The sequence below is a fragment of the Mirounga leonina genome, unplaced genomic scaffold (assembly GCF_011800145.1).
Source record: "Mirounga leonina isolate KUSES-001 unplaced genomic scaffold, KU_Mleo_1.0 Mir_150, whole genome shotgun sequence".
In the NCBI taxonomy this organism is placed as follows: domain Eukaryota; kingdom Metazoa; phylum Chordata; class Mammalia; order Carnivora; family Phocidae; genus Mirounga; species Mirounga leonina.
This window is the reverse complement of record NW_023270374.1, coordinates 14,304,477-14,324,721: the sequence shown is the minus strand read 5'-3', so window position 1 is coordinate 14,324,721 and position 20,245 is coordinate 14,304,477. Positions and strand designations below refer to the sequence as shown.

The 20,245-nt window shown below is 40.6% G+C and overlaps 1 pseudogene; it reads right to left on the bottom strand.

Annotated features, from left to right (window-relative positions):
* Positions 1-19,693: 19,693 nt before the first annotated feature.
* On the bottom strand, positions 19,694-19,895 carry LOC118011617 (annotated as a pseudogene).
* Between the last annotated feature and the right edge of the window lie 350 nt (positions 19,896-20,245).

Sequence of the window (20,245 nt, the reverse complement as noted above, 5' to 3'; positions counted from 1 at the left end):
GAAATGCAAATTAAAAACACAGTGAGGCACCACTATCCACCCACCACAATGATGAATTTTAAAAATCAACAATACCAAGTGTTGACAAGGATATAGAGCAATTGGGTATCTCACACATTGTTGGTATGAGTGTAAAATTTTATAACCATTTAGGAAAATAGTTTAACAGTTTCTTATAAAGTTAAACATCTACTCTGTGAACCTGCAATTTGTCTCCTGGATATTTTCCCAAGAGAAATAAAAACTTATGTCTACAAAAATGGTTTGTACGTGTTTATGGAAGCTTTATTCATAATAGTCAAGCACTGGGAATAAGCCAGAAGAATGGATAAAGAAATTTTGGCTTACCTTTGTGAATACAATAAAAAAAGAATGAACTTCTGATACAGGCAACAACATGGATGAATACTGAGCAAAAGAAGCCAGACAGACAATGATACATACTATAGACTCCATTTAATTGAGTTTCTAAACTAGACACAATTAATTTACAGTGGTAGAAATCACATCAGTGTTTGCCTGGGGCCAGAAATGGACTGAATGCAAAGGGCCATGAAGGAACTTTCAGAGGTGGTGGAAATGTTTTATAGGTCGATTATTTGGGGGGGGAGGGGTTGTTACACAGGTGCACACATTTATCAAAATTCATTTATTCCACTCCATTGGTCCATGTTTCTGAATCCAAACTTAAAATATACCTATTTTATTATATGTAAGTTATACCTCAATAAGGTAAACAATAAAAACAATGGAAGACTGAATCACAGGTGTTTGTTATATTGTTCCTTGTATTTTTCTGTATTTTTCAAAAGAATGTTTTTTCTCTCAAAAGGTGTCTGAATGGAGAATTCCTCGTCTACAGCCATGCACATCTCTTATCACTCATATTCTACCTCTCTTCCTATTGCTTTAAGGGATTACAACCTTAATTAAGGGAAGTTAATACACAACTCATTCTTCACAAAGAATTTTGGACAACTCTTTAAATCATTCATTGCCCTTGAATTTGGATGTATCAGAGTTCTTTATCATTAGGGACTCATTCTTTTTTGGTTATATGGTGATTTTTGACTTTCAGAGTTCATGGATTTATATAGTTGTAGGTTTTCTCAGAAGTTTTCCTGAAATTCATGTAAAAATGCAGGATATTTGTGTGTGTGTGTGTGTGTGTATGTGCATGCATGTGTGCCTTTTGCAATAACTTTTTCCCCCTTTTCTTTGAGAAAGGATATCTGAAATGTTTAATTAGGTCCTGGCATGAATTCTCACTAATGCCACACCCAAGGGGAAACGTGGCTGGGGTTGACAATTTCCTCATCCAGCTAAAATTAAAAGACTCAAGTTTTCTTTCATCAAACATGGGCACTCCCTCCTTTTACATTCATTATTTTCAGACTCCCAGCTAAACTCTTTTTGTTTCTTGGTACAAGAGTTCTCAATACCCAGTGAGGTAAAAAATTTCTAGATTAATTTGTTAATGAAAGCTAGAAAACCTCAGTCATCTCATTCATTTTGGGGTAGCTGGTGTTAAGAATAGGGACCTTAGCTGTCCTGTTTACTGCGCTATCCCTAGCACCTAGAACCATGTTTAATAAACATGAATTTTATAATGAGGAAATAGATGCTCAGGAAGATTGAAATGAGTTGTTTAAAGTCACACAGTCAGTGATCCAGCAATTCCATTTCTGGATATATATCCAAAAGAATTGAAAACAGGATCTTGAAGAAATATTTGTATAGTCAAGTTGATAGTAGCATTATTCAAAATAGCCAAAAGTGTCCATCAACCCAAATGTCCATCAACAGATAAATGGGTAAACAAAATGTAGTATATATACACAATACAATATTATTCAGCCTTAAAAAGGAAGAAAATTTTCTCACAGGCTACAACATGGTTGAAACTTGAAGACATCATGCTAAGTGAAATAAGCCAGTCATAAAAGATCAAATACTGCATTATCCTACTTAGATATCTGGAGTTGTCAAACTCAGACAAACAAAAACTGGAATGGTGGTTGCCAGGGGCTGGAGGGAGGGAAGAATGAGGAGTTGTCATTTAATGGGTGTAGAGTTTTAGTTTTGCATGATGAAAAGAGTTCTGAAGATGGATGGTGATGATGGTTACACAACAATGTGAACATAATTACTACTATTGAACTGTACATTAAAGTGGCTAAGATGGTAAATTTTGTTATGTACGTTTTGCCGCAATTTAAAAAAGAGTCACATGGCTAGCACACAACAGAGTGATAGAACCTAAACCCTGGTCTCATTTCTTCCAAGTTCAGAATGCTTTACTTTATAGCCATCTGCCATTTTGGATATTGTTAGGCAGGTTTCTTCATAGCTATCTCAATATAGAGGAAAAACACAAATTTGATCACTTAATATCTTGACTTCAGAGATGGTGGGATAGCCCTACCACTCACAAAAAGGAGCTCCTTAATTTGCTTGATGTTGTTGCCTACAATTTCACTATTTTAGTGATTCTCAGTTTTGGCAATACATTGGAATCACCAGGGGAGATTTTTAAAATAATGATGCCTGGGTTCCACACTCCAAGTATTCTGATATAATCAGACTCTGAGATATGTCCTGGACATCAGGATTCTTAAAATCTCCAGGTCTGAATGCAGCCAAGATTGAGGATGGCTATTCCATTATCAGATATGATATACGGATAGAACAGGGTATCTCTGGGTGGCAGAACTCCGACCGGTTCTCAGATCCCAAGTACCTGAGTTCTAGGCTCTAGGCTTAGGCATTTTGTACTCAGAGCTAGAGGAAAGTTTATGAGATACTTTCCCTACCTTGAGGGAGAGGAGGAGGTAACATCATATGTGTTTAAAGCAGGGCCCCTGGAGTTTTCCTGCCAGGATTAGAATCGTTGCTGCAACATCCACTAGCTGTGCAACTTCAGCCTAATTGCTTAACCTCTCTGCATTCCCAAATGGGCATGATGTGATTCCTCACTCACAGAAGTGAGGAAGGGGTGAGATAGTTCCTCTAAAACACAATATCCAGCAAAACCTGAAAGCTTAGTTTTATTACTGATTATGAAGAACTTGTACACTTGGTATCTGGTATTCTTTTTAATTTTTTTCTCATTTTATGATGAGACAAGTTTCTTTAACATAACATATAGATCTTCTCTATGTGGCATATAACATCCTAGATTTCTGAAGTTTGAGGGAGGAAGGAAAGGAGGAAAGAAGGGAGGAAAGGAGAGAAGGAGAAGATAATGGTGAGGGGTAAATGTGTGTGTGTGCATGTATGTGCATGTGTGCATGTGTGTGTGTGTGTGTGTGAAAATGGAGAAAATAGAGCAAAAAAAAAAGAATGATTAGACTACCAAAAGGCATTTATTAAAAGATTAGAATTGGGGAAAATTTCTCAACTTCTTAAACTTGACACCAGATGGAAACAGAAGCTTCAAGAAGAGACCAGAGAGCAAAGATTTAAAGCATCCTCAGAAGGGAGAGGGCTGCCACCGAGGGATGACAAGAACTTTGGCAGAAGAGATGGAGAGAAGCAGAAAGAATGAGACTTGGTATCAGCCAGGAGGAAAGACTTCAGAGGAAGACTGTGAAGGCCAACACTTCAGCTATTTATTTTTTTTATGCTGCTACATGAAAAGCGTGTTTGGATTTACATTCAGAATCATTTCTGTAGAGGAAAAAGCCCGTGTTTGAACTGTGCATAGGAGTACAAAAAATGGGGGCTGCCTTGTGGTGAATCCCAATTCACTACCACATCTTCATCTAGACTTGAGGGCAGCCTGAACTCCTGAAGTACTAACCATTAGGTGTTGAGCTCTACTCTGGAGAGCTTGCAAGTCTGTTTACCATACTCCCACCTTGCCCCCGCCCCCATGCCCAAAGTCATACCTCCTGCAGTGGGGAGGAAAGACTGCATTGACCCAGCTGCAGAGGGCTTGGGGAGGGAGGCACCTGCCCAGAGGAATGAGCTCAGATCCTCTCGTCATGGCATAGCTGGAGGCCTGGCAGGCATCCGTGAAGGTCATCCTGGATGGATTTCATCCTGCAGAGGGGTGTGTTGTCCATGCACCTCAGGGTGGGTGCTGGGAATGTTCATAGCTCATTCCCAATTGTGTTCATTCCATTTGCTGACTAATTCTTTTGAGACTTAGTCAGAGGGTTTGGCTGTTCCTTTCTGTGCACAGACTGGGCCTCCATTCTCCCTGGTTGGGAGAGTTAGCCCTTTTCTCCATTATCTGGCAAGTTTACAAATCTCTGCTGTCAGATTGGTGACCCTTTTGCCAAGCCTTCTACTCCCTCAAAGTTCCTCTGTGTCCTTGCTGGAATAGTGTGCAGTACATGGAGACTTCTAGGCATTCCTTCATTCTCTCTTCTCTCTGCTCAGCATGCTACCCCACACGAGGTAAGATAGACAGTTTGGGCCCCTTCATTATCACTTTCCACCCACCCATCAACTTGGTGACTCCCAATGGGATTATCTCAGAGAAAAGAAAATCTCCAAGGAGTTCCCACAAGCCAAGGGTGGGGCCCCCTCCCTGGTGCCATTGGGTCGGCTAGCCTACATTTTTTGATGTTGTATTTTTTTTTTTTAATATGACAGTTCAGGCTTGAAAACCAGTACATTTGGAAATATAAACTAGATGAAAACAAGCTATAATGAAAGTGAAAAAAAAAAGTATCAGTTTACTGCCGATTGAAAATCAGGACCAGATGAGACTGTGGGGCTCTGGGCATTTAATTCACTGGAGGAGGTCACCACTTGGTGAAAACCAGGCCCAGACTGTGCTGGCTTCCCCCAGCAATATTGTGTTTATTTGTTTGTGCCTTTCCCTGGTTTGTGAGGGAGATAATGAGCCAGTTTGTTTGAAGTTCTTTCGGCCATTCTATATCATGGTGTGTTTCATTTCATTTTATTTGGAGAGAGGGGTAGGAAAAGGGCCTCATTGGCCAACCTGAGAATTCAGTTGATTTCCTAAAATGTGCTGAAGTCCAGAAGAGGAAGAAGAGGTGTCAGTAGGCAGTGAAAGGAGGAAGGTGGAGGTGTGGCTGCTCCACCCAGGACTGTGAAGTATGGACCCCGTATAGTCACTCCATAGGGTGGAGAAAAGCAAAAATGGAGTAGGACCACAGAACAGTGCTACTCCCAATGTAGTCTATGAACCAGCTGCATCAGCATCACCCTGGAGCTTATTAGAAATACAAATTCTCCATTGTCACATCAGACCTTCTGGATTGGAATGTCTGTGATTCGTTTGCCCAGAGGTTGCACACTGGGAAGCCAAAGACCACTTTTAATCAATAGACCTGTTACTTTTGAACTATAGAGTAAGTGTTGGCCTGCAATGTATTTTTAAAATTAAATATGTGGCCAAAATGCATAAATTCAGACATTAAAAAAATCTAAATTTCTGGCTTGTCATGACAACACCAAAGGTCTGGTATCACTGAGCTCATACTCCTGTGTGGCACAGTCTGTTGGAATAGAGTAGGGCCTGTCCTCTGGTTTGTGTGCACTTCCAACGTTCTACTTTCTTTTCAGCCTGAGGTCAAATGCCTTCTGTGGTTTAGCATTGCTTTAAGGTCTTCAGTGAGTAGTTCAGGAAGAAGTATGTGACCCAGCCCATTGGCCAACAAAACACGAGGGAAAATCTGCTGGAGGGCTTCTAGGAAAAGTTTTTCTTTTCTTTTTTTTCCTTTTCTCTGTCTCTCAGGGGATTTCCCTTTTTCCTTTTGATGGTGTCATGTGTGGATGTGACATCTGTACCCATCTTGGTTCCATCCTGCAAATGAAGCCAGACTGGCAGAGTAGAAGCATGAAGAGAACCTGAGCTCCTGGGGGCCTTGTTGAACTGTTAAATCCACTCACCCTGGACCCTGACCACATATCTGCTCTTCCTGTTTGAGATTATGATGCAGTTCCTTATTGTTTAAGCCATTTTGCTACTTGCAATAAAAAACATCCTAATTGAATTAGCGGAAAAATAATTTTTCAGCAGAAAAAGCTATGTGCTTCTTACATATGCCATCTTTATTGATTCTATTATCCACCTGGCCTGACCTTAACTTCCTCCATTGGACACCAGCATAATAAGTCCTGCTGCCTTTCCTGGGTTGGAGTGTGGTTTACGTGTGATCCTTGTATGTGGAAGGGCCTCATGCCTCAATGTAAAAGGACGTAGTAGAGCATAGAGTGTGCTTAAGACAGTAGGCTCTGGTTCTAATGTTGTTACATTGATGATCTTAGCAAATACCTTAACTTTGCTGAGCCTCAGTGTTCTCTTCTATGAAGTACTATCTTAACTTAAACTGGGGGGGAGGTCATAGTGCAAATTAAATGAGAAGATTATAATATTCTGACTCCATTTTTTTGATGTTTGGTCGCAGACAGCTTTTGAGCTTCACTGCTCCCTCTTTTCCTTGTGCCACACATCTGGGAACACTGAGAAGAAAACCCAGTGCTCCTTCATTTGGAGCTGATGGGAAAGTTAAACCACATGAGCCCCTGTCTGCATATAGGAACTCTTGCCCTGCTGTACCTCCAACACAAACCAGTTTCAGACCAGCTTAGGGGACCTGCCTTACTTTCCCCCAAAAGGCTTATGATTAAGTATTAAATCTTTTCATACCCTCTTGCTGTGTGTGTGTGGCATCATCATTCTCGATCTCTGAACCAAATTTTGCATGGTTCCTGTTCCTATGGAGTAGCCACAACCATGATGTATGTAGAGCAGCTTTCATATTTTAAGTGCTCAGGAAATGTTAACCCTGCACACCTATGCAATATATCATCATTATGATCATCATCATCTTTTAAGGGTATTTTCAAAGCACATGAATATAGAGAAAATAGTTGAGTGAATCCTTTGTGCTCATCACCCAGCTCTAACCACCACTATCTTTCTAACACTATTGCTTCTTTTCTTTAACATCAGGACAAAACCACTATCATTGAACAAAACTAACAATAATTCTTTAATATCATCAAATGCATAGTATGTGTTGTTTTCCTCGGTTGACCAAAAGATGTGTTTTACCATGTTTTCTAATCAGAATCCAAGTGAAGTCCACGTAGCACTTAATACCACTGGATGTTTTTTCTACTAGTTAATTTGCTTATTGTTTTGAATTAATCATCTTCATCCACCCTTTAAAACCCATTAAAATGGAAGCTACTTGAATACATGGACTCAGTTTTGTACACCAGAATCCACTCAGCACCTAGTTTAGCACACATCCTAGATTTTTCAATATCTCCTGGAAGAACAAATGAATAAATGAAAAGACAAGTGTGGAAATTGCTCTGTTCACACATCAACTTGCATATATTGACAACCTCCTTTATGGGGTCCACAGTCCATAGGGCTCATGACTTGATTTTCCTTTCCTCTTGCTCCAGAAAAGGAAAAAAAAAAAAAGACTGGAAACTGAGCTAAAAGTCATGCAATTACCCTGAGGGAGTCTTCAAAAGACTATACTAAATAGTAACATGTTCAGACAAGATTGAATGATAAATACACAGAGATGACCTTTTTAAAAGGGGAATTAGCTTTATTCAGAGGAATTTGCCCAGTAAAAGGAGATGTAATTTAGGAAGGAATTAAAAATGGATTTATTTCTTTAATCCTTTATTTTATCAGCATCTGTCATAAGAATTCCAGATTCTCTTGAAACGGACCTCAATTTCATTGACATAGAACTATATTACAGGAATATTTTTCCCAATTGCCACAAATTGTACAGGAGTTACAATTCAATCTTTAAATGAATATTTGCTCTGAAACTGAAGGTAGCTGTAACACCAATCTGTTGGGACGTGAAGAAATGTCCATAAGATCTTAGATCATGTACTCTGGCTTCATTCCAGAAATAATATACTTGCATTTTACTTTTGTAAATTCAAGAAGAAAATCTCACAGAATTCCTCTCATGAAACTGGGTGGCTCTTGCAATCTCCGTCTTTTAGGGTCATGCAGAATTGTTGCAAATGATCTAAAAGATGCAAATTTGGTCTAAAGGACAAATGGGACCCTTCAGATCTTATAGTTGCCTTGGGAGCCAGAATTTGACCTATAGTATTAAAGAGGCTTGGAGAAAGAAGGGTGAAAAGACAAAAGATAATTTATTTATTTGGGACTCAAGACAAAATGGGAAAAAATCCATTTCTCCCTCTTAGTAAAGAGATATTGAAATACTAATGACTTTTTTAATATAGCATTAAAATGTCTATGCACAAATACATACATTCAAGACGATAAGTAGCTCTGGGAATTTCTGTACTTTTCCCCATTATTTTACCCACATTATGCATGTGGCCCCTGAAAGAAAAATATAAAAGAGGGTCAGGAATACCAAAGTTGCCAAGATCACAGAGACTCCTATTTTAGATGATCTGAAATATTTTAATGATCACACACATAGATCTGAAAGATCTAGAGGCACACAGCTGTGGCTTTAGAACCCCAGCGATATTTACCATCTGTCTGTTAGCACCGTGAATCTTGGCTGAGAGAGCTGTTTTGCAGATCTGAGATTTCTCTTGTTTCTTCCAGGCACCCTGGGCTGGGCTTTCCAGAGGATTAATGGAACCTACGAGAAATAACATTTTTCCCCTCCTAAACTTGGGACAAAATGAGGGAAAGTTATTAACTTGAAGTCAGTTGTGGAACCTTTCATACGCTTTTGTTTGTAACTCTGTGGTAGAGACATTAGTCACTCACCTTCCATGAGGGGCATCATTTAAAGTAGATGCTCAAGGAATTTCACGTCCAAATAGGGTCATTGCTGAATTTGGTGGGGGAAAAAGAGACTCTATATTTTTGCTGGCTAATAAGGCATTTCTAGATGCTCATTAAGCTGTTAAAAAATGTGAAATGATGACTCACTGTGAACCCCTCCCAACCCCCCTCCCTGCTCCAATTTGCCTGTGGGTTGAAGGAATGTATACTGACTTGAGTTAAAGAAGAAACTTGTGGTTTCCATTATAGTCTGTAAACATCGATTGCTGAAAGCCTCAAGCGAGCTATCATCTCTTGCCACACACATGCTTTATATACAGTTCGTCTTAGAAAACAGATTGGGAGAGTACCGTGTTTACATCTCCAGAGTAACCCAACGAATGGGGGGCTGGTCTGCCTCGGGGTCTCCAGACCGTCACTATTCACAGCTAAGTGGAGGTCTCCTCTGATGTCTTCTAAGCCAAAGCATCAGGAGAGAAGCCAAGGCCAACTGTCCTTCAAGAAATTTCTTCCTGGTGCCTGTAGTGGCCCTTTGCTACCCCATCATCCACAAAAGTGGTTTTTGTTGTTGTTGTTGTTGTTGTTGTTTCTGTATTTGTCTTTATCTTTTCATGGACAGAAAAAAAAATACTCTTTTCTCTTCAATTCCAAGGCCATTGCGATACTGTCATTTTGGATCCAAGATTAACTTAATTATGTGGGGGTGGGGGCAGGGTGTGAGCCATCCAGGGAACAATTCTGGTGCTGTGTAATGGGTTTAAAGAACACCTCAGAGAGAGATTGCAGAGGGTATCCGGAGCTTTGCTTGGCATCCTGACCAAAGCTGATAAGAAGAGTTTAACAGGGGCCAGTTTCTTCTGGAAGAAGGAATCATGGGTGTGGTATGGGTAGGAAAAGTACAGGATATAATATCAGAAAATTTGAATTCGCTTCTGGCTTTAGCATTTAGTGGCTTTGTGACCTAAGGCCTTGCTTCTTAAACTATAACTTGAGTATATGCCTGGGGGTTTTCTTAAAATGCAGATTCAGGTGTGGGTGGGGCCTGAGACTGCCTCTCCAACAAGCTCACGTGGATGCCTCTGTGGATGCCTCTGAGGCTCCTCTTGTCCCTGCTGTGAGTAACAGGGAATCCAGCAAGTCTTAGAACTAATGTCTTAGTTGGCTTCATCATAAAACAGGGTTTAGAATGATGTCAACCTTCCAGGATTATTATCAGACTCATCACTGGTAGCAGCACTGGGAAGGCAAGGATAACATGTTGGCTTTGGGGTCCTGGAATGTTAGTGATGGAAAAAATCTGAGGAAGGACCTAGTTTTAACCCCCCATGTTACAGATGGAGAAATGGAGGCACATGTAAGATATTCACTTTTCTTGGGCTCAGTAAGTCACTATACCAGCGTTTTCTCTTCATATCTAAATGGAGGTCCAGTGGATAGAGGTGTCTGATTTGTATTTAGAGTGGGTGTGGCTTACATCTCTGACATCATCTGACTGACCTATGATTTGATATAAAATGAGTCATTGTTGCAAATATTTCATTTCTCACTTTTCCCTCTTCCTCTTGTTATTATTATTATTTTTAATAAACTTAAGGAGGTCCCATTATAGGCCATGCTAATATCTCTTATTTCAAGCAGAATGGAGGAAGGAGTCTGATTTCATTCACGTTGAGACAAAAGGGTTTGCTTTTCCCTGATGTCCAAAGATGTCCAACCTCTCACCCCTCCTAATTCCTTGCTCTAACTCACCCTCTCCTCAGCTCTTAAGAATGCTAAGCAGGCCTAGTTGTCATCTTTAATCAAGTAGCATGATCAGTAAACACCATAAAATTATACCTTTCTGCTCTTTCTGCACTGCAGTGGTGGGGAAGTCACTAATGATGTAATGAAAAGGCTAATTAAAAACCAATAAATCTCATTGTCTTTGAGTTTGGCAAGTGGCTAACAAGAAAGGCTTGATTCCATAGCTTGCTTACTAATAACTCAATGGTCCTTATTAGGAAATAAATCTCATTGTTTGCTTCTCTTTACTGAGACTGGTAACACAAAGTTGTTGAAAGACCCTCCACCTGGCTTGGCTTTGAAGAGGGCAATGCTTACTAGGTTTCCAGCTTTTAGAGTGTTATGTTTGCCATTGCTCCTGTTGTCAGCTGTCTGACCAGTGGTCTGTTAATATGATGTTAATGATGTTGGAGTTTTTACCCCAGGCATGTTTGTAGGACTCAGCACAGAGAGACTGTTTATTCTCTAACCTAAGGCTACATTGCTCATGTTGCCCTACTTCCTCCAAATATGAGGAGGACCAGGAGATAGCAGAAGCCTGGCTCCATAAACTCAGTATGTCTGCTAAGCAGAGGGAAGGCTCAAATTCTGGGAAAGGTGGGTCAGTGACCTTATCTTAGTTTACAAAGGATAGTCCACAAGCAATAAGTGAAGGGAAGCAGGGAAGCAGTGTGTTCTTCAAGAAGCACAAGGAAAGAGGTTGCAGAAGGAGACCTATGGGTTTAGGGCAAATCATAGGACTGAATGAGGGAGATAGATGGGGGTAGCAGGACCTCAAACCTGGATGTGAATGGTATTACCTTCACTTCCTGATTCCTGCTTCAAGAAGGCAATTACTGAATTTCCCTGGACTGCAAACTTGTCTGAACAACATACAGATTTTAAAGTATCATCCCTCTCTTCTGGAGTCTGAGGACTTCTAGACTCTGAATGTGCTATGCACATGACTGCTGGTGAGTGATCAAAATTGGGTGAGTATGTAAGTCTGATCGTAGACACCCCATTGCTTTGTGGTAACAGTGGTTAGCAACCAGTAAGATGGATGCAGTAGATTGCAAAAATGACTCCAATTCTTTACCCTTCCTGTTTATTTCCCCACCCCTTGAATCTGGGCTGGCCTTATGAATTGTTTTGACCAATCATTTGCAGTGAAAGTAATAGTGATACTTTCTTTCTTTCTTTCTTTCTTTTTCTTCTTTCTTTCTTCTTTTTCTTTTTTTCTTTCTTCTTTTTTTTTTTTTTTAAGTAGGCTCCAAACCCAGGGTGGAGCCCAACATGGGGCTTGAACTCATGACCCTGAGATCAACACCCGAGCGGAAATCAAGAGTCAGATGCTCAACTGACTGAGTCACCCAGGTGCCCCAAAAGTAAGAGTGATATTTCTAAGCCAAGGACTCAAGAAGCCTTGCACATTTCCACTTGTTCTCTGGATTTCTGTGACTATCAGGTGAATAACAAATCTTAGCTTGCCTGCTGGAGGGTAATACATGGAGGAGAGCCATTCCAGAAAAGGCCATTATAGACCAATGTGGTCTATGGTCATAGACCATAATTCCCAATGATCTACCAGGTAATAGGGCAGAAGTATGAATGAGCCCAGCCAAAATCAGCCCTGCCCAGAGCACAGGGAGCCATATATTTGTGAACTAAAGAAATGCTTAGAGTTTTTTTTTTCATTATTAGTGAAAAATATCAAACATAAGAGAAGTTTACTTTTTAGTGAACAGCCATATACCCACCACCTAGTATTTTGCTATATTTGTTTTATCACCTATCCATCCATCTACCCATTCCTCTATTCATCCATCAGTCCATATCCTTTTTTCATAATGACTGCTGTTTGTAGCCACTAAATTTTGAGATGGTTTGTTATGTAGGCATTATTTGTGACAGTAGGTAACTGATACAGTGGACATTATATAAAAGGAAGACTTAATTAGAAGAGTAAGCAGGGGATCTCAGAAAAAGTGGCTGATTTGGAGTTCTTCCCATGTCATATTTTCTTACTGAATGGGACTGGTGAGATCCACTCTTCTAGGAAGATGTGTATTGACTGGAAATTGTGAAATGGCTCAGAGTCCATCAGCAAGCAGGGAACCATGGTCAGACTATATCACTTTCCTATATTTTGTGTCTCCCTTGCAGTTAGAAATGTTCAGAACTTTCTAACCGAAGAGTGGATATTTAGAAAGCAGCTTGCCATGGGGATGAGGACAAGGAATGTCCCTTATATATGCACATATTTCCATGTTTTCCAAGTGCTTTTCACACAGACATATGTTCATTTTGATATTAACCTCAGGGGAGAGCATCTTGCAGATTTGGAAATCAAAGCTTAGAGAGGCTTTTGATTTGCCCAGTGTCACTCAGTTTAAGGGTGACCTAAGACTCAAACCTAGGCCTTTACATTGTAAGTTTCAATGACCTTTCTACCACAGCTCAACTATTTTTTTGTTATTAAAAAAATCAGAAGGATGGCAAGTGACATTAGAAATAAGAAAGATAGGAAAAGAGGAAAGAGGCATTGGGAATACATGATTGATTTATTCTGAACTGGATCCTATCAGAAATACTTACCATACTTCCAAATATCAGGTGCTGTGGTAGGCATACAGCATAGCACCAAGTCAAGCAAGATTGCCCCTCCCTGAGAAACTTGAAAGTTGGCATGAAAGACACAGAGCAAATGCTTCTGATATTGACATCCTAGACCCATGTCCCACCTCTGAGTTCAGTGCACATGTGGGAGATGTTCCACAAACTAGACTCAACTCCAGCTGTCAGCATCTCACTTCAAGAGTGTGTTTCATGGCTTTCTCTGCTCTGCCCAGAGACTTTTGCCAAGCTCTGGGAGCTTGAGCTTGTTTGGCTTATAAGTGCCACTCTGAAGAGCTGGGGAATCAATATCCCTGGAGTAACATTCAACTGGTGGGGTCAGGATCTGGTGGGTAAATGCTCCAGCTTCCCTCCTTGTAGTTGGACCATTCCAGGAGATACATCCTTGTCTCAGGCTCTGCTGCTTTTCCCAAGCTTAGACAAAAAGATAAAACATGCTTACAGAAAAAATAATAAATAATATAGTGATATAATACTAGAAAGCAGTATGACATACACACGCACATATATACATATATATATATAGAGAGAGAGAGACAGAGACAGAGATAGAGATAGAGAAACAGAGACAGAGACAGAAAGAGGCAGACAGACAGAAGATAGATAATATAGGAAACAAAAAGAAATCACTGAAAACTGGAATCACTGGAGTCAAGGCTTGAAGTAAGAGTATGATTTCAATACATTGTTAAATGGAATCTTGGGTATGGGAATCTGTGGGAGGGAATTTTTCTGGGATTCTTACAAACCTCTGTTTTTCTTTGCTTTAGTAAATGTCAGCCATTAACAGTGCTTGAATATCCAGTGGAAACTTTAATCACCAAGTGCCCACCATGAAATAGCAACTTGTTGACTGCTAATGCTGTTTGAAACCAAAGTTGTCTCCATTTTTTTCTATCTTTGATTGTGGCATAAGTTTATTAGGGGTGACCCTTTATATTTTAGGGATGATCATATAGCTCCATTCCTAGTAGGATATTTATGAGCATATTCAGTGCCAAAATTGCTTATCTAAAGTCCTATGGACAAGTAGGATGGGAAAGCCAAGGTTGGTTTGCAATTGAACTTGTCAGTCAATGAGAAGTGCAAATGCCATGTGGTTGGCTTTTAAATCAAGACCAGATGGCAAGCAGTATTTGGTGGGTCTTGGTTATGCTCCAGATGTCTAATGCTCAGAAGTCTGATGAAAAGTGGGGATATTCTTGCCACAGTGAAGTTCTGGCATTGGTAGCCAGTTGCCTTGATTTCCATCACAGAGGGCCATTTTTTGAAGCATGACTTCTAGAAGAAGCAGTGAGGAAGGCCTAGAGGGAGAAGGTGGTCTCTCAAGTCAGCATCAGGCTAGAGAAAGAGCAAGGTGTAGAGGTTCAGATTGCAGCTCCCTACATAATACCTGATCTCATTTTAAGCAGACAGTTTTATTTTCTAGGACTAATCTCTCTTGCTCTTCATCAGCTCACTGCCTGAAAGGCCAAAGAGTCTCAAAGAGGAAGCAAGAAGGAGGAAATTCAAAAGGGAAAGAAAATATCTGCACATCATGGAGAGTATAAATAAAACGTAAACCTTTAATACTAGGCACCCATAGGCAGATGACAGGAGCTGAAGTGAAAGCCCCCCTCCAAAGTTATCACAGCTGCACAACTGTCTGTTGAAAACACTTTAAAAGCTCCAAACATTAACTATTTTGTTCTTTTCAAAGTTTATAGCCTTTTTCCTTTTTTGCTCAACTGTGTTCTAATGACTTTTTTTTTTTCTGTTAAAGAGGATCAGATTATGAGGACAGGATGTTTGTATTAAATATTAAATCACCAAGGCTTCCTTCAGCCAAAGGTCCCAGCTTGGCTTCAGTTTTGATTGAGATAGACAAACCTACATTCCTACAGAACTACAGAGAGTACAAAGAATTTGTCAAATCTTGATAGTGTAACCCGGCGTGGGGCCAAGAACAGAATAATTGGTTAATGTCTGCATAGTTCTTTGAAGATAGAAAATACTGTGTAAATTCTAAGTAGTATTGAGAGCTGAGCCAGCCCTGGAGGGCCTGATTCTAGGAATCAGTAGACTATACACTTCTCCAAATTGACTCTTGAGGAGCAAAGTCATTGACTCATATGGATGATCTTGATTCTTTGTGGGCCATGCGGGTTCTAGAAATTAGCCTTCAGTACTGGGATGCCTACTCTCAAGCCTTTTTTTTGAGGTTTAGGTGTGGGATTAGCTGTGTCATCTTTGGCCTTCAGAAGCTATGCAATGTCCTAGAAGGCGTCCTTCATTTCAGGTGAAAATATTCTGGGTTTAGGAGGTAGACATTGGGAAAATAGGCAACTATATCTTAATAAGATCTGCCACCTTCTGCAGGATGTCAATACATAGTCACAACAATGAAGGGAATACGATGAAATAAATCTTGGGCATGTTCATTCTTCCTCTCAGAGAGTCATAAAACAAGTCACTATGTTGTATCCATTATGGATTTTCAGGAAAATCAAACCCACACAAGGTGGTTTAATAGAATTTAATATGGGAACTAAACTAGAGAGGTGTTGGAAGAACTGAAAACAAGGGAAGGTGAGGCAGTCTAAAGATGAACAATGCAGGAAGACACTACCATGCCCAGGGCTGGAGGACAGAGCAGAGAGGCAGTATTAGCAGAGCTCAGGTGTTGCTTATGGGGATCCGGGGAAATACCACCTGGCAGGAGATGAAGTCATGGAGGAATTGCAACCTCTGTTTGAGAAACCACTCAAAGAAGAGAGAGGAGGAGGGGCACCTGGGTAGCTCAACCAGCTAAACATCTGACTCATGATTTCAGCTCAGGTTGTGATCTCATGGGTGGTGAGATCTAGCCCTACCTTGGGCTCTGTGCTCAGCACAGAATCTGCTTATGTTTCTCTCTCCCCCTCCCTCTGCTCCTCTCCACCGCACATGCTCTCTCTCTCTTTAAAACAAATGAATGAGTCTTTAAAAAAGAAAGAAGAAGAGAAAAGAGGAGATATATTCTAGCTTCTTCCTCTCTTCTGCCCTAGCCCCCAAAGCCAGTGCTTCCCATTGCCCCATCCTAGTTAGAAATCAAATAGTCAAGGGAATCTGGGGTATTTACCCTGCACAAGCCAACCCTGTATGCTAAAGAGAGCAGGTTAAGAGTAAGGGATAGATCCAAGTGTCAGGAAGCAAGTGGACAGGCACACAGATGAAAGGCACAGAGAAGCCCTGAAGTCATGAGGTCTGTTTATCATTGTCTAACCCAGAGTAAGGCACAATTTCTTCTTTCTTTTTTCTTTCTCTTCTCCTCTCTTCTCTCCTCTCCTCTATTCTCCTCTCCTCTCCCCTTCCCTTCACTTCTCTTCCCTTCCCTTCTCTTTTTCTTTCTTTCTTTTTACGTCTATTGATCCTGTATGACCATCTTGTATGAAGTTTCAAATTGCTAACCAATGTACCCTAACTTTTTACTGCAACAGCTTGTTGGTTTTACACTGAGGTTAATCAGAGCTATAGAAGCAAAAGTAATTAGAGGCAAAGACTTGTGGCTTCTCTAAGTGGTTTTATTTCTCCTCCCTTCTTCACTGACATTGTGAAAGCAGAGGCAAGGATAGGAGATTTGGGGAGTCTGGTTAGTGCTGAACAATGTGATGCTGGCAGAGGGAAAGTCCCCTCCAGGAAGAGGACAGGGCACACTGTAATCCAGGCATATTGGCATATGGATGGATAAGAGGCACACATCTCAGGGAATTTTGAGGTAGACTTGTTAAGGGAACTTTAATTTTTGCAAATGGGTATGATTATTATGTGGTAAATTTGCAGCCAAGGGCTTGGATGGACATTGCGGAGGGTATGTACTATGGAGAGCGCTGTGAATTGTGTAAGACTGATGAATCACAGACCTGTAACCCTGAAGCAAATAATACATTATATGTTAATAAAGAAAATTAAAAAAAAAAAAAGAGCTTGGATTATGGGTCTCAAGTGTGAAACCTTCCATCTTGTGTAGGAGTTCTATCACTCCATGTGCCCTGTAGGGCCACCTACCCATCTTCTCTGTACTCTGAGTCTTCTTCCTCAATGCCTGGTCCTTGCCTGACCATTTCCTTAGAACCACTTCAGCCTTCAGCCATGTCTATGCTACCAGAAGTGAACATACATTCATAAATACATACATATATACATACATACATATATATGAATGTACACACCATTGTGAATCTTGTGTATAGCGTGTATGTTTGCATATGTGTGGCAGCATTAGGACCCATTAGGTTTGCTGCCCTAATTCCACACCAAGCCTGAAATTGGGCACTGAGAGGGGTTTTGGGTCATAGTGCCAAGGTTGTTTCAAGAGCAAAAGAAGAGACCTTTCCAAAAGCGGCACCAAGGATTAGCCCTGTCTTGGCTTTAGGCTATCCAACCTCTGATTTCAAATCTGGAAGAAGTGCTTGAAAAAGGTACATCAGATAGAAGACCCTGGTATCCAGTTCCCAGGCTGCTGCCATTCAAGGTTGGTCAGCGTAATGGGAACTCTACTCTGTATCTGTCACCACATCCCAAAAGCAGTTCCTTTTCATCTCTTAGCTCTTCCTTGCCCCAAAATGCACACATTCAATAAGGCCAGTCTCCATAAGTGTAATGCTAAATGCTTCACCAGCATTGACAAGCAATATGGGTAATTTAGGCCCTGATAATGAAATACATGGTAATTTTCAGAAGAGGGTGTGGCTTTGTACTTCTCTGAAGATCACTTTTTTTTTTTTAAGAGAGAGAATGAGTGAGTTGAGGGGGGGTTAGGGAGGTGGAGGGGCAGAGGGAGAGGGAGAGAGAGAATCTTAAGCAGACTCCACACCCAGTGCAGAGCCCACTGCAGGGCTCAATCTCATGACTCTGAGATCATGACCTGAGCCGGAATCAAGAGTCAGATGCTTAACCAACTGAGCCAGCCAGGCACCCCTCTGAAGATCACTTTTACTATTTTCCTTCTCTTGGTCTGGACAAATGTCTACTACTTGAATCAGCAATTTGATTCAAGGATTTGTCTGGCTGTCTGAGCAGTCTATTATCTTTGTAGTCTGTATCTTTGGCTTTGTTTTTGTTTTTGTTTTTTTAATTAACCACAGTTTCCTTCTTTCCTGCTATGGCCAGATCCCTCCTTCTCTAGCTCTTTTCTGCTTCTCCTCAGTCAGCATGAGCAAGAAAACTTTCTCACTAATCAATAAGACTATCCAGTCTCTTTTGGAGATACTATCAGTTTATCCCAAACTTCAGAGAGGTCAGCGAGCAGGTTTGCATTCAGTGGTGGTTGGTTTGCTACAAATAGCTCAGACAGGTAATCTCTAGAACTTCCCTTCTAGTCTCAAGATTTAGAATTAAACTCAATCTTATGAAATGAAATATATTAGAAGGTGACCGGGGACGGGAAGGAAAACCAGGCATGTGATTTTATGTAATTGAAGAAATTACCTATCTTCTACCACTGCACTGAAGACCAAATGAAACCTCTTTAGAGGTTACATAAATGAAATTTTTCCACAACAGTTTTTTGAACGTTGCCTCTTCTGTGTGCTATTTTACTCTTCTTGATTCTAGTTGGGATGGTCAGTGGAAGTACCAAAAACTACGAAAGAGACTGTGCTTATGATATTGCCAGCCTGACTGGAAACAGGAAATACCAGGAATCTTATAATAAATGTGGAGAATCCCAGCCTAATTTCACAGTCTCAGGAGTTTGAATAGAGGTTAGACTAGGCTGCAAATCTTGGGTACATTTCAACAAGATTTCCGGTCTCATGGTGACCTGCCCTGTGTCAGAGAAGTACAGCTAAATTCAATCTTGGTTATCTAAATTCTGAGATGGACAAGTCCCAGTACCCTTTCACTTTTTGAATGGATCATGAATAGAAAGGCCTTGGCTGTGTTGGGTACTGGGAAGGAGGTTGTATCACCTTGATAATCTCTAAAACCTGTTAGGAAACCATTTGCTGTGGCTTAGGTAAAGCCCTTTAAGGAAAAAGGGGATGGATCTGGACTGTCATTACTCTCAGTAACAGTATTGGCATCACCTGGGAGCTTGGTAGAAATGCAGAATCTCAGGCCCCAATCCATACCTACCGAACCAGAGCCTGTGTTTTCATAAGATAATTCAGGAACTTGTGTGCAGAGTGAAGTGTGACACACTGCTCTGGAAGACTCCTGAGAGTTTTTTTAAAGTTCAGTGATTTCTACTTGGCATGAGAATGATGAATAGTTTTTGTAGGCGGTTTTATAATACTACCTATATAGTGTAGGTTGTACTATAGTTTCTGTATAATCTGAAGGCTCCCATAAGGCTTTCCTCCAATTAATGCTCCAAAATTCTTTTACATTGTAAGGGTTTGAGTATATGTATGTGTGTGTGTGTGTGTGTGCATCTCCTCTACTATAACAAATTATAATAAATGTAATGGCTTAAAACAACACAAATTTATTATTCAGTTTCCATGGATCAGAATTTAGGATGTAAATTAGCTGGACCCTCTGCTCAAGATCTTAACAGGCTAAAATGAAGGTGTCAGCTGGGACTGGTATCTCATCTGAAATCCAAGCTCCTCTTCCAAGCTCAATGATTGTCAATGGAGTCTTTCTTGTGGCTGTAGGACTTAGGTCTATGTTTCTTGTTAGCTCTTGGCCATAGACCACTCTCAGTGCCTCTGCCATATGGCCCTCTGCTTTTAATTAGCAATAATCACGCCTTGGATAAACCTCATTGGCTACGATACTGCCACTGCACAAAGCTTGGCCCTCTGCTTTTAAAACATGGCTGTTTGCTTCTAGGCCAGCAGAAAAACACCGTTGCTGTTCCTTATCTCTTCTGTGGGCTCACCTGATTAGGTCAGGCCCACCTGAGATTATCTCCCTTTTGATTAACTGAAAGTCAACTGATAGGTTTCCTAATTATAATCTGCAAAATCTCTTTTGCTATATAATATAGTCATGGAAGTGATATCTCATTACATTCCCAGGTTTTGCCTGCACTCAAGGGGAAGGAATTATACAGAGCATGCATACCAAGGAATACCAGAGGCCATGTTAAAAATCTGCCTGTCATTATAAATACATACACACACACATTATCTGAAATTCTTA